Source organism: Marmota flaviventris, chromosome 11, assembly GCF_047511675.1.
Source record: "Marmota flaviventris isolate mMarFla1 chromosome 11, mMarFla1.hap1, whole genome shotgun sequence".
Lineage (NCBI taxonomy): Eukaryota > Metazoa > Chordata > Mammalia > Rodentia > Sciuridae > Marmota > Marmota flaviventris.
The window spans coordinates 5,001-19,192 of record NC_092508.1 but is presented as its reverse complement, the minus strand read 5'-3'; the positions used below and the strand labels follow the sequence as shown (position 1 = coordinate 19,192).

Sequence of the window (14,192 nt, the reverse complement as noted above, 5' to 3'; positions counted from 1 at the left end):
CTTCTGAGCCGCTTAGGTTTAAATATATTACTTCTAACAAAGCCAGAATTTATTAAAAATACATCCCCTGTATTTTTAATAATGAACCACATTTTTTCTTTAATCTTTGCTTAGTTTTGTCCAATTTTTTTTTTAGTTGTAGAAGGGCAGAATACATTTATTTTATTTATTTTTATGTGGTGCTGAGGATCAAACCCAGTGCCTCACAGATGCTAGGCAGGCACTCTACCACTGAGCTACCACTGCCACACATTTTTATTTTGGTGGAGAGTTTAATTAGCAAAAAGCCACCCCTCCAGGGCCCTCTTGCTAAGGCCTCCCCCTCCAGACCCTGCCTCTTCTCCAGACCCCACCCATATTCTTTGGCCCTGCCTGTCCTCCTGAACCACCTTCCCCCTCCTTCCTACCCTGCCTCTCTACATCCTACTCATGTTCTAGGGCCTGTTCCTCCCTCAGGTCTCACCCATCTGCCAGGCCCTGCCCCCTTGTGGCTCATTATCCCTCTCCTTCAGACCCTGTTTCTCCTCCAGATTTTTCCCTTCTTCCTGTCCTGCCCCTCCTCCAGACCTCACCCTCCTCCTCTTTTTAATTTTTTTTTAATTGCACGTGGACACAATGCCTTTATTTTGTTTATTTATTTTTATGTGGTGCTAATGTTTAAACCCAGTGCCTCACACATGCTAGGCAAGCCCTCTACTACGGAGCCATAACTCCAGCCCAATCCTCTTCCTCTTTAAGACCCTGCCTCTTCTCCAGACCCCACCTATCTTCCAGGCCCCCTCCTCCTCCTGACATTCCCTCCACCTCCTCCAGACTCTGTTCCTGCTAGTCTGGGATGAGCAGCTCCCTGGCTGCTGTGCTAATTGGCAGTATATTTGTAATGGTGCACAAATAACGTCCGTTGTGTAAACACTGACATCCTACATTGGATGAATTATCTTGACTGAATCAGAATGCGATATAACATAAAATAACTTTAGAAATGTCACCTTTCTCGTTTTTAATTTTCTCTGTAGATCATGAACATTTGAAATAAAATCAGAATTTGTTAAAGGGCAGATGACAGTCAGCCTTGAGCCCTGATGATCCCAGGATCCCATCCAGTGGGGGAACTCTAAGTACCAGTCCAAGGTTTTGTATGCTAATTGATTCATTTTCTTATTTCAGAGTTATTTTGTAATGTAATTCCCCATGGCCTCCAGGTCTCCAGTTCTGTGCAGTAGGTGTTTCTAATTCAATTTTTGATTAATATTCTTTCAGTTTTCTATAGAAATTTTAAAATATTTTTTTTTTTAGTTGTCAGTGGATCTTTTTATTTTATTTATTTATTTTGTTTATTTATATGTGGTGCTGAGGATTGAACCCAGGACACATGCCAGGCAAATGCTCTGCCTTTGCACCACATTCTAGCCCTTTATAGAATTTTTAATTCTGTGGACTTCTATTTTTTTTATAAGGAATATTTTAAAAATTACTTTTAGCTTACTTTGTTTTTGATTGAGAGAATTTGCTTGCTTGAGAGAATTGTATTGTTTGGAAATGCTCATAATCAAATGATTTTAATTAATTTCCACTTATTAAGGTATCTTTGGAGACTGGATGTGCAGCTCAGTAGCAGAGCATTTGCCTGGCATGTGGGAGGCCATAGAGTCCATCCCAGTACCACACACACAGAAGATGTCTTTGACAGGACTCAAGCATGAGAGGTATGCTTTAAAAAGATCATGTATTGGGGCTGGGGTTGTGGCTCAGTGGTAGAGCACTCACCTAGAACATGCGAGGACCTGGGTTCGATCCTCGGCACCACATAAAAATAAGTAAATAAAACAAAGGTATTGTGTCCAACTACAACTAAAAATAAAGATTTTTTTTTTAAAAAAAGGTCATGTATTTCCACATACATACATATACCACAGTGCGTCTTCCAAATTCATATGAAATTATTCTAAGAAAATTTCAAATCAATTTTAAAAGAGAAGAGGGATGATATTTTTAATGTCAACTATTGATATTTCATGATATTTAAAACCACTATAGACGAAATTTCCTGAGATGCAAATCATTACAAAATGTAAGAGACAAGTCAGTAGCTGCTTTTTTGCAATTCAGATACATTTACTAAAAATAAGCTTTTTTTTAAAAAAGATTTTTCTTCTTTAAAATTTAGAAAGCATGTCCATATGTCCTATTAAAGTTCTACATTCATCAGAAGGTTCTCTTATTCCTTGCATACAAAGGGATGGGCCTTCTATTGAGCACGATACTTTATGTTGTCAGAAATTCTTGTGGGAGAACTCTTTGTTTTGCCTCTGTTCAAAATATCATTTAATAATGTATCAGTTTGCTTTTGATTTCAGAAATTTGACTTTCTTTTGAAATTATGTATTTATTATTATTTAGAGTTATTACATGTGGGAAATGCCATGATTACATTTTATCCTAATGTTATCCTAATGTTGTGTTAATAATTTCCTAAGCTAGATTATGTTCATTTTTCTTATCAACAGTCAATAAAGCCTTTTTGTTGTTTTGATGGTATGCTTAATGTGAACATGCTTTATGATGTGACACCCCTGTTCATGATGGTGTAGGTATGCAATACACTATAAAGAGAGTATTTTGATTCTGAGAGTCTCAAGTGTTTTAGGTCCAACATGTTTCCTTAAGAGGAATAATTATTCATTTTCTATTTGATTACACAAATTCTTTTTTTTTTCCTTTTGTGTTTCTGGGGCTTCCTGCATGCTAGGAAATCTTTCTACCACTGATCTACATCCCCAGCCCCATAGATCCTTTAGTTATCATTAGCTTCATGATGAGCTAGTGACAATAAGATTACTTAGAATTTCAACTAGATTTAGACTCATGCAAGAGTTTGGGCATCCATAGCTCCCTGTGATTTCTAAAAGGTAGAGTTTCCCACAACACAGCAGCATCTAATATCACTCCTGGACTGATCTGACACCTCTGCTTCTCTTGGCTCACCACTTCCTGTAGAGGTCTAGGAGGAAATGGATGTTCTCTGACTATTTGTCCCAGTGACAAATATTTGATTATATTGCTGCTAAAATGTATGCATAGAAATAAAATAGAGACATTTTTTATAAAGTCACTCTTTCAGGAAAGTTAAATCATGAGTTGAAATAAAATCTCCAAAATGTCATTTTTTCCTCTGTAGTGATCACGTTTTAAGAAGGAAAACCTAGAACCTAGTGACAGCATAAAAATATAATAAGTTAACATATGTTATTACTTCAACATGAAATATGTAAAAGGGGCATATACTTTGAATTTTTTTTTAAAAAAATTTTAGTTGTAGTTGGACACAATGCCTTCATTTCCATTTATTTATTTTTATGTGGTGCTGATGTTCAAACCTAGCACCTCACACATGCTAGGTGAGTTCTCTATCACTGAGCTACAACCCAAGCCCACATACTTTGAATTTTATATAATATCTGAATTTTGGTCCTTACTACTAATATCCACAGTATAGCATCTAAAAGTAATAAAATATGTGCCCTGTGGCCTATAAATGTCATATGATAGCCATACTATAGCATCTAAAACTAATATAATGGCTGCCCTATAGCCTTTGACTTTAGTATAATATCAATACTTTGTCCTCTGAAACTAACAGAATAGCTGTCCTGTAGCCTTTTAATACTAATTTTATCCATATGTAGCATCATTATAGTCTCCATGTAGCCTTTTATTCTAATATTATATTCATACTGTAGACTCTAAAATAAATAAAATAGCTTCCTTTTTGCCTTCAAGAGTAATATGATATGCTCTATGGTACCTAGAAAATATTATAATAGCTTCCCTGTGGTCTTTAATACTAATAATATCCATGCTATAGTACCTAAGACTAATAGGTGCCTGTTGTGTTTAATATTAAAGATGTCCATACTATACCTTCCAAAAACTAATATAATAGCTGCTCTGTGACCTGTAATATTAACATAATATCCATACTGTAGCATCTAAAACTGGCATAATAGCTGCCTTGTAGCCTTTAATATTGAGATAAAAACTGTGGCCTCTGAAATTAATGTAATAGCTTCAAGTGATGTTTTAATACTGATAGTGCACACATACTATAGCACCAAAAACTGATAATACAGCAGCCTTGTAGAATTTCATAGTAATATAATAATTATAACAGAATATAAAACTTTAATATTAATAAAATATCTATACTGTTGATCTAAATCTGATGAAATGGCTGCCTGTAATCTATAATAACCATACAATATCCATACCAAAGCTTCTAAAACTAGAATAATAGTGCCCTGTGGCCTTTAATGTTAATAGGTATTCATACTACAGTATTTAAAGCTAATACAATAGCTGAATTGTGGTCTTCCATATCAATGCAATGTCAATATTATAGCATATTGAACTAATTTAGTAGCTTCCCTATGACATTTATATGCCAATATAACATCTAACCTGTTCACTTTAATACTAACATATTTGTACTGTAGCCTCTGAAACTGATATAATAGCTAATTTATATCTAAAACTAATATAGTAGCTGCCCTGTAACTTTAAACCTATTACAATTTTTATAGTATAGCATCAAAATTAATATAATAGCTTCCCAGTGGCTTTTATATTAATATGATATCTGTGCTACAGTATATCCAATACTAATAAAATAGTGGCACTGTGGCTTTAAATACCAATATGATATCCATGCTACTGCAACTCAAACTAACATAATAGATGATTTGTGTCTTTTAATCTTACTATAATATCCATGTAATAGCATATATTGTATAATAGATGATTTCTGGCTTTAAATATTAATATTATATCCATAATATAGCATCTTAAATTAATATTACATATGTCCTGTGTCCTTAGGACAAATATTATATCCATACTGTTGGATTTAAAACTAGTATAATACATACCTTGTGGACTTTAATACTAATATGATATCCATACCGTAGCTCCTCAACTTAATATAGTAGCTGCCTGGGCCCTTTAAAATGATATGTAATATGATAAACATATTGTGCTCTTTAAAACTAAAGTAATAACTGCTCTGTGGCCTTTAGTGCTAATATAATATACCATGAAAAACTAATGTAATAACTTCCTTGTGTCCTTTAATATTGATAGTATAGCATTCAAAACTAATATGATAGCTGCCCTCTAGACTTTAATATCATAATATTCATACTTTGACCTCTAAATTTAATACAATAGCTGTCTTGTGGCCTTTATTACTGTTTTTTTTTATTCATACTATAGCATGGAAAACTGATTAAATAACTGTTCTGTGGCCTTTAATATTAATATGATTTCCATATTATAGCAAAAATTATATCGGAGGTCTTTATTACTAATAAATGCAAACTATAATATCTAAAACAAGTAAGTAGCTGTGCAACAGAATTTAATACTAAGTGACATCCATGCTAAAGCATATTAAACTAATAGCTCCCCTGTAGCTTTTGATACTAATATTATAGCCTCCAAAACTGATGTAATAGATGTCCTGTGGCCTTTAATATTAATGTTACATCATTCCTATAACCTGTGAAGCCAATTTAATAAGTTCCTTATGAAATTTAATATTCATTTAATGTACATATTATAAATATAAAACTGATAAATACGTGCTTCATATAAAACTGGTAAATAGGTCCTATAGTATTAATATGATATTGTATCACCTTAAACTAATATAATATCAGCTTTGTGGCCATTAAACTAATATGAGATTTATAGGATAGTGTTAAAATCAATATACTGCCATGTTGACTTTAATGCTAACATGATATCCATACTTGAGTATCTAATAGTACATAATTATTGACCTGAAGTGTTTAATTTTAATATGATATTCATATTGGAACATCTGAAACTGATGCAATAGTTGTCCTGTGGCCTTTGATATTTATATGATATCCATCCTATAGTATCCAAAGCTAATAAAATATATTAGCTACCCTGTGGCCTTTAATATTAATATAATATCCATACTGCAGCATTTAAAATAATAGATGCACTGTGGCCTTAATACCAAATAATTGGTTTGGATATGCTCATGTGTGAGACAATTTAAGGAAGTTTAAAGGTGAAATGATGGGTTATGAGAGCCTTAACCCAAATTAGTAATCCTCTGAAGGAATTAACTGAGTGGTAACTGCAGGCTGATAGTGTGTAGCTGGAGGAGGTGGGTCATTGAGGCTGTGCCTTTGGGGAACATATTTGATGAGCTGAGCTTAGGTTCTCTGCTTCCTGATCACCACTTTCCTTCACCACATTCTTCTGCCCCACCTTAAGCCCCAAGGAATAGAGTTGGCCATCTATTGGCTGAGATCTCTGAAACTGTGAGCCCCTAAATGAACTTTTCCTCCTTTAAAATTGTTCTTGTCAGGTCCTTTGGTCAAAGCAGTGAAAAAGATGACTGAAATAATAACATACATGTCATAGATCTAAAACAAATACAATAGTTGCCCTGATGCCTTTAATACTAATATGATATTAAGAGTGTAACATCTAAAACTGATATATAATAGTTTCCCTGTGACATTTAATGTTAATATAATATTCATGCCATAACATCCAAAACTAACATTATAGCCTCCCTATAGCCTTTTATACTAAAGTAATATCCATATTATAACATTTCAATCTAATATAATATCTTCCCTGTGGCCCTTAAAGCTAATGTAATACATAATATTGCATCTAAAATTGATATAATAGCTGCTCTGTATCCTTTAATATCAATAGACATCCTTATTATAGCATCTTAACTTGATATAATAGTTGCTCTTTGGTCTTAATATTTATATGATACCCATAGTAGCATCTAAAACTGATAAAATATTAGCCCTGTGGCTCTTATAGGTAATATGATACCCAACTATAACTCCTAAAACTAATCTAATAGCTAGACTGTGGCATTTAACATTAGTAATTTATCCGTATTATGCACTCTAAAACTAATAAAATAACCTTCTTGTCATTTTAAGTGAAATATCCATATGATAGCAATAAACCTTATAATATAGCATATCCATATGATAGCATATAAAGTTAACATAATAGCTGACCTCTGGCATTTAATAGTACTCTGTTGGCCTGGGGATGTGGCTCAAGTGGTAATGCACTAACCTGCATGCACAGGGCACTGGGCTCGATCCTCAGCACCACATATTATTTTATAAAGATGTTGTGTCCACTGAAAACTGAAAAATAAATATTAAAAATTCTCTCTCTTCTCTTCTCTTCTCTTCTCTTCTCTCTCTCTCTCTCTCTCTTTCTTTCTCCCTCCCTCCTCTCTCCTCTCTCCTCTCTCTCCTCTCTTTCTCTCTCTCTTTAAAAAAAATAGTAATCTGTTATCCAAAGTATAGTACCTAAACTAATATAATTCCTTATACTAATAAGATAATCATCACATAGCATATAAAACTAATATAATAATTGAACTTTGGAGCTTTAATATTAATGTAATATGTATACTACAACATCTCAAAGTACTGAAAGAGCATCCTTGTGCATCCTGTGCATTTGCCATTAATATTTTATCCATACTGTGGCCTGTTAATGGAATATTATAGCTCTTTGTGGCTGTTCATATTAATATCCATTCAATAGCATCTAATGCTAATAAAATAGATGCCCTATGGCCTTTAATACTAATTCAGTATCAATACTGTGACCCCTAATACTAAAATAATAATTCTCCTGTGGCCTTTTAATATTACATAATGTTCATTTATAGCAATTATATGAATATAATTCCTGCCCTATGGCGTTTAGTACTAATATGATATCCATATCATAGCATCTATTAATGATCTAAAAGCAGTCCTCTTACCTTTGTACTGTTATGATATTCATATTATAGCATCTAAACTAATATAATTGTTCTCTTATGACCTTTAATTCCTATATATTTACCATAGCATCTAAATATAGTATAACATCTTTGTAGCTTTTAATACTAATGTAATGTTCTTACAATTACATCTAAAAGTGATATAATAGCTACCATGTGGTCTTTAATACTGATATTATATTCATGTTAGATCATTAAAAACTGATAGAGTAGCTTCCCTGTGGCTTTATTAGTAATATGACATTCTTATTACAGCATGTAAAATTGATATGATAGCTGCCTTTAATATTTATGATATCCATTATATAGTGTCCAAAGCTGATATAATATCTGCAATGTGCATTTCATAGGTAATATGACATCCTTACTAAAGCATTTAAAAACATCATAAGCCAGGCTCAGTGGCACATGCCTGTAATCCCAGTGGTTTGGGAGGCTGAGACAGGAGAATTGTGAGTTCAAACCAGCCTCAGCCACTGTGAGGCATTAAGCAACTCAGTGAGACCCTGTCTCTAAACAAAGTACAAAATAGGGCTGATGATGTTGCTCAGTGGTCAAGTGCCCCTGAGTTCAATCCCTGATAAATAAATAAATAAGTAAATAAATAAAATATAATAGCTGCATAATGGTATTTAATACTATTATTATATCTATATTATAGTATTGAAAATGAATATTATAGCTTCTCTGTGGCCTTTTGTATTAATGTAATCATAGAATTGCATTGAAAACGGATATAATAGCAGCCCTGTGGCTTTTAATTCTATTGTGATATACATGTGGCATCTAAAACTGATATAAGAGCTGTCTTATTGCCTTTAATACTCATATAATATCCGTATTGTAGCATCTGAAAATAATTTAAAAAACTACACAGTGGTGTTTTATGCTAATATGATATCCCTAGTGTAGAATCCTTACTAAAACAATAGGTGCCTTATAGCCTCTAATACTATTATTATATTCATAGTGTGCCTTCTGAAATTGATTTAATAGCTGCACTGTCACTTTTAATATTTCTACGATATTCATACTATTGATCTAAAAGTAATATCTATTCTGTGGCCTTTGATGCTAATATGATATCATACTATAGCATTCAAAACTAATATACTGGCAGTCCATTGTTGATTAAAATTAATATATTATTCACATTATATAATCTAAAGCTAAAGCAATTGCTGCCCTGTGGTCTTTAATACTATTATAATACCCATACTATAGCATCTAAAGCTAATATAATAGCTATACTGTGGCCTTTAATATTACTGTGATATCCTAGTATAGCATCTAAAACTAAATACAACTACCTTTTTGCCTTTAATTGATATAACATTAATATTGTAGCATCTGTGTTTTTTTAATTAATGTAATATTCATATTTAACATAAAAAATTAATAGCTTCCCTGAGGCCTTTAATACTAATATATGTACTATAGCTTCTAAAAATAATAAAAGTAATCAAATATGTGTTCTAGTGCCCTTTATATTAATATGATGTTGATATTATACCATGTAAGCATGACATAATAGCTTCCCTATGTTCTTTAATAATAATGTGATATTCAGGGGCTGGGGTTGTAGCTCAGTAGTAGACTGTTTGCCTAGCATGTGTGAGGTGCTGGATTCATTCCTCAACACCACATATAAATAAATAAATAAATAAATAAAGTGCATCAAAACCTAAAAATATTAAAAATAATAATAATGTGATATCCATACTATAGCATATAAAACAAATGTAATAGCTGTCTTGTCCTTAATATACTGTCTATATTATAGATTCTAAAACTAATATGATAGGTGCCCTGTGGTCTTTAATATAAATGAACTATTCATACTATACCATATTAATATATATAATATATGTCCTATGGCCTTTAATACTAATGTGATAACCATATTTTGCATCTATTACAAATATAGTAGCTGCCACATGGCCTTTAATAGTAATATGATATCTGTAGGAGCTGGATTTATACCTCAGTGGTAGAGCATTTGCCTTGCACATGTGAGGCACTGGGTTTGATTCTCAGCACCACATAAGATAATAAAATAAAATAAAGATATTGTGTCCATCTTAAAAAAAAGAACACCTTTTAATTTGTTCAGAGTCAAATTAAATGTGTGAGTCAAACTGGAGCTTAGGAAGGTGTGATTGTTAAAACATCATGACCACTAAAGAGATGCTAAATACTTTGCCCAGAGACAATATGAAAGAAGACTTGAGTGCATCTCAGAAATTGGCAAAACCACCCCAGTTTCAGGCTCAAAGATTTAATTTTTCTTTTTTTTTTTTGTACCAGAAATTGAACCCAGAGGTACTTAACCACTGAGTCACATCCTCAGCCTTTTTAAATATTTTATTTAGAGACAGGATCTCATTGAGTTGCTCAGGGCCTTGATAAATTGCTGAGGCTGACTTTGAACTTGCAATCCTCTTGCCTCAGCCTACTGAGCTGCTGGGATTACAGTCAGGCACCATCTTGCCTTGCTCAAAGTTTTAAAAATAAAAATTCCTTTGAGAAGAGATCAGTGAGGCACCATGATTGAAGAGAGAGGCCTAAGAGGTTATTTCACCATGCTTAGCTGCCCAGGCACTCAGAGGTTGCTGTAGTCATGGTTTTAGGAGGTTTGTCTACTGCTTGAGATGGTGGCAGATCTTGGTATCAACTACATGGTGCTGGTTTTTTAAGTTTGCAAGACATTGGCATTAGGGGGTCATGGAGGCTCCCACTGTGATTTCAAAGGAAAACCTGGGAGGTCGGGAAAAATGTATTAGAGTTGGAATACCAGCAGGCAGCCCCTGAGAGGATGAAGAAAACTATAGTGGGGACTCCTGAGACTAAGAGATGCTAGTAACATGGATCATTTTCCAAGGAAACCCATAGGAATTGAACAAACACAAGCCAAGCTAGGCCATGTGGACCGCTATTAACAAAGCCATAGGAGTGGAGATGCACAAGTTCTTTGTAGAGAATATCACAATGTTATTTGCCCCAAATATGCTTGATGTGGAACTACAGATCTTGTTTGCCCAGCTGGATTTTGGTCTTGTTTTGGTCCCATCTCTTCTTTCTATGTCCCTATTTATCACTTGTAGAATGGAAATGTTTAATCCATGCCATTATATATTGGATTATATAGCTTGCTTTGATTTTTATGGGGTCTCATGCTGAGTTTTCCTTAAGTTTCAGAAGAGGTTTTGGACTTAGACTTTTAGTGAATACTGGAACTGTTAAGAACATGTGGACTCCTGGATATGAACTCAATGTATTTTGCATCATGAGATGGACATGAACTTTTGGGGGCCAAGGGCAGAATGTTATGGTTTAGATATGAAGTGTTACTCTAAAACTCGTGTGTGAGAAAAGGCAAGAAAGATTTAAAGGTGAAATTATTTGGTTATGAGAGCCTTAACCTAGTGAGTGCATTAATCCACTGATAGTGTTTAACTGGATGGTAACTGTAGGAAGGTAGTGTGTAGCTGGAGAAGGTGGGTCACTGGGGGCATTTCTTTGGAGTATATATTTGTCTCTGGTGAGCATAACTCTCTATCTGCTTCCTCTTTGCCATGTTCTGATTTGCTTCCTACCTCTATATCATTTGGTCAAGAGCTGTGGAGTTGGTCTTCTATGGACTGAGACATGGAAAATATAAGTGTCAAATAAAATTTTAATTCTCTAAAAATTGTTCTTGTCAGGAATTTTTGACACAATGGCAAAAAAGCTTACAAAAACAATACTATCTAGAAATAATATAATAGTGGCCCTTTGGCCTCTTATATCAGTAATATAGCATCTAAAATTAATAGTTACCCTGTGGCATTTAATCATATTATGATATAAATAGTATAGCATCCAAAACTTAGATAATACCTGCAATGGCCTTTAATACTACTATGATATCCATAATAATGCAAGTAAAACTAATATTATAGCTTCTCTGTGGCCTCTGATATTAATGTAGTATCAATAATGTGGTCACAGGGTAGCTATTATATTACTTTTATAGATCACTGTATGGATATTAATATTAAATGTAAGGAAAATAAAAAGAGACATAGAGAGAAGATGCAGAGTCAGAATGACAGAATGGCAGAATGGTCAAGCTGCCAGCTTTATTTATATCAATAGGTTGCATTAGGTCATTGGCATCAGTAATATACTATTGTTTATTGTGTTACTTGGAAGGTTATAGAGTTAGCATCGTTATGCAGCTTATTCCTCAGTTACATTCTACAGTTACAATATGCAATGTTAGAAGTTTGTGTAGCTATCAATAAAGTTTGTTGTTTACAGTTACTGTTAGATGGACAGGTCCAGGAGCCTGGGAGCTTGGTGAAACATTTTTATTGTATAACAAGAGTGTTTCTTTATTCCCAGGAGCTGTGTGCCTGAGATCAAGGCCAAAGCTGATAAGACTCCAGCACAAAGCCTTCTAATGCAGGACATTGCTATAGCAGGTAGGCATCCTGTGTCTTTGCACAGAAGTTTTCCTAGCATCCAGGCATTCCACATCTTTGCACAGAAACTTCCTAGCCACCAAGTATGCCACATTCATGAAGCCATCAGAGACCCCAGTCCCAAACACAGAACCCTTACAATTAAGGCCAAAGGGAAGCTGTTATATCAGTTTTACATGCTATAATGTGGACATAATATTAGTTTTAAAACTGAAGAGCTGCCTGTGACCTTTTAATACAAACATGTCATCCATACTATGAAATTATAATGGATATAATAGCTCTTTTGTGGACTGTGTAACTAATATGGTATCCATATTAAGGCATCAAAAACTGACATAGTAGCTGAAATGTGTAATTTAGTGTTAATATTATATCCATACTATGGACCTAAAACTAATCACATACCTTTCCTGTGGTCTTTCATTTTAATACAATATCCATATTATAGCATCTAAAACTAATATAATAGCTGCCCTGTGGCTTTTAGAACTAATATGATATCCAAATTATAACATTTGCCAAGGACCCTTAATATTAATATGATATTGATAAACTAGCATCTAAAACTAATAAAATATTTGCCTGTGACCTTTAATACTAATATGATATTCACATATACCACCTAAAGCAATATATTAGCTTGCCTATGGCCTTAAATATTAATATAATATTCATACTGTGACATAAAAAACTATATAATAGCTACCCTGTGAATTTTTTAAAAATATTGTTTTAGTTGTTGATGGACACAATTCCTTTACTTTATTTATGTTTTTTAATGTGGTGCTGAGGATTGAACTCAGTGCCTCACATGTGCTAGGCAGGTGCTCTACAAATGAGCCACAATCCCAGACCAACTACCCTGTGACTTTAATAATAATATAACATCCATAACTTTTAATAATAATATAACCCATAAAACTAATATTGTAAATTCCCTGTGTATTACATTAATATAATCATTATATTATTATTAATTATTATATTAATATAACATCCTTGGTATAGTATCTAAAACTGAATAGCTCTTCTATGGCCTTTAATACTAATAAAACATCCATACTATAGCTGTTAAAAGTGGCATAATAGTTTTCTTGCAGCCTTTAATAGTATACTAACATGATATCCATACTCTACCATCTAAATATAATAAAATAGCTTCCCTGGAGTCTTTAATAATAATGTAATATAGTACTACAGCATCTAAAACAAATAGAATAGCTGCCATGTGGCCTTAAATACTATCTTATTCATATTATTAGATAATACTGACAAAATAGCTGCACTGTGGATCTTTAACACAAACATGATAGCCATATAATGGCATGTAAAACTGATACAACAGCTGTCCTGTGACCTTTAGTACTAACTTTATCCATATGATAGCTTTGAAAATTGATATATTACCTGCCTGTGGATTTAGTGTTAATATTTTATCCTTACTATGGCATCTAAAACTAATTTAATAGGTTCCCTGTGGATTTTAGTACTAATATAATATTCATATTATAGAATCTAAATCTAATACAATATCTGCCTTGTGATCTTTAATACTAATAAGATATCCATACAATAGAACCTAAAATTAATATTATAGGTGTCCTGTGGGCTTAAATACTGATATGATATTCATATTATAGCATCAAAATTGAATATAGTAACTGCCTGTGTTTTTTAATTCTAATATGATATGCATATTATTATATCAAAACCTAAGATAATGTATGCCATGAAGCTTTTAATAATAAGATATTCATATTATAGTATGTGAAATGAATAGCTGCACTGCCTCCTTTATTACTAATATAATATTCATCCTTTAGCATCTAAATCTGATATAATAATTGCCTTGT

General features: G+C 33.1%; 1 long non-coding RNA gene across 1 annotated transcript; it reads left to right on the top strand.

Annotated features, from left to right (window-relative positions):
- The first annotated feature begins 1,029 nt into the window (after window positions 1-1,029).
- Window positions 1,030-12,337, top strand: LOC139707688 (uncharacterized). The gene is made up of 3 exons (XR_011709149.1): window positions 1,030-1,131; window positions 1,583-1,706; window positions 12,257-12,337. It is a non-coding gene; the product is annotated as an uncharacterized lncRNA (long non-coding RNA).
- Window positions 12,338-14,192: the final 1,855 nt, after the last annotated feature.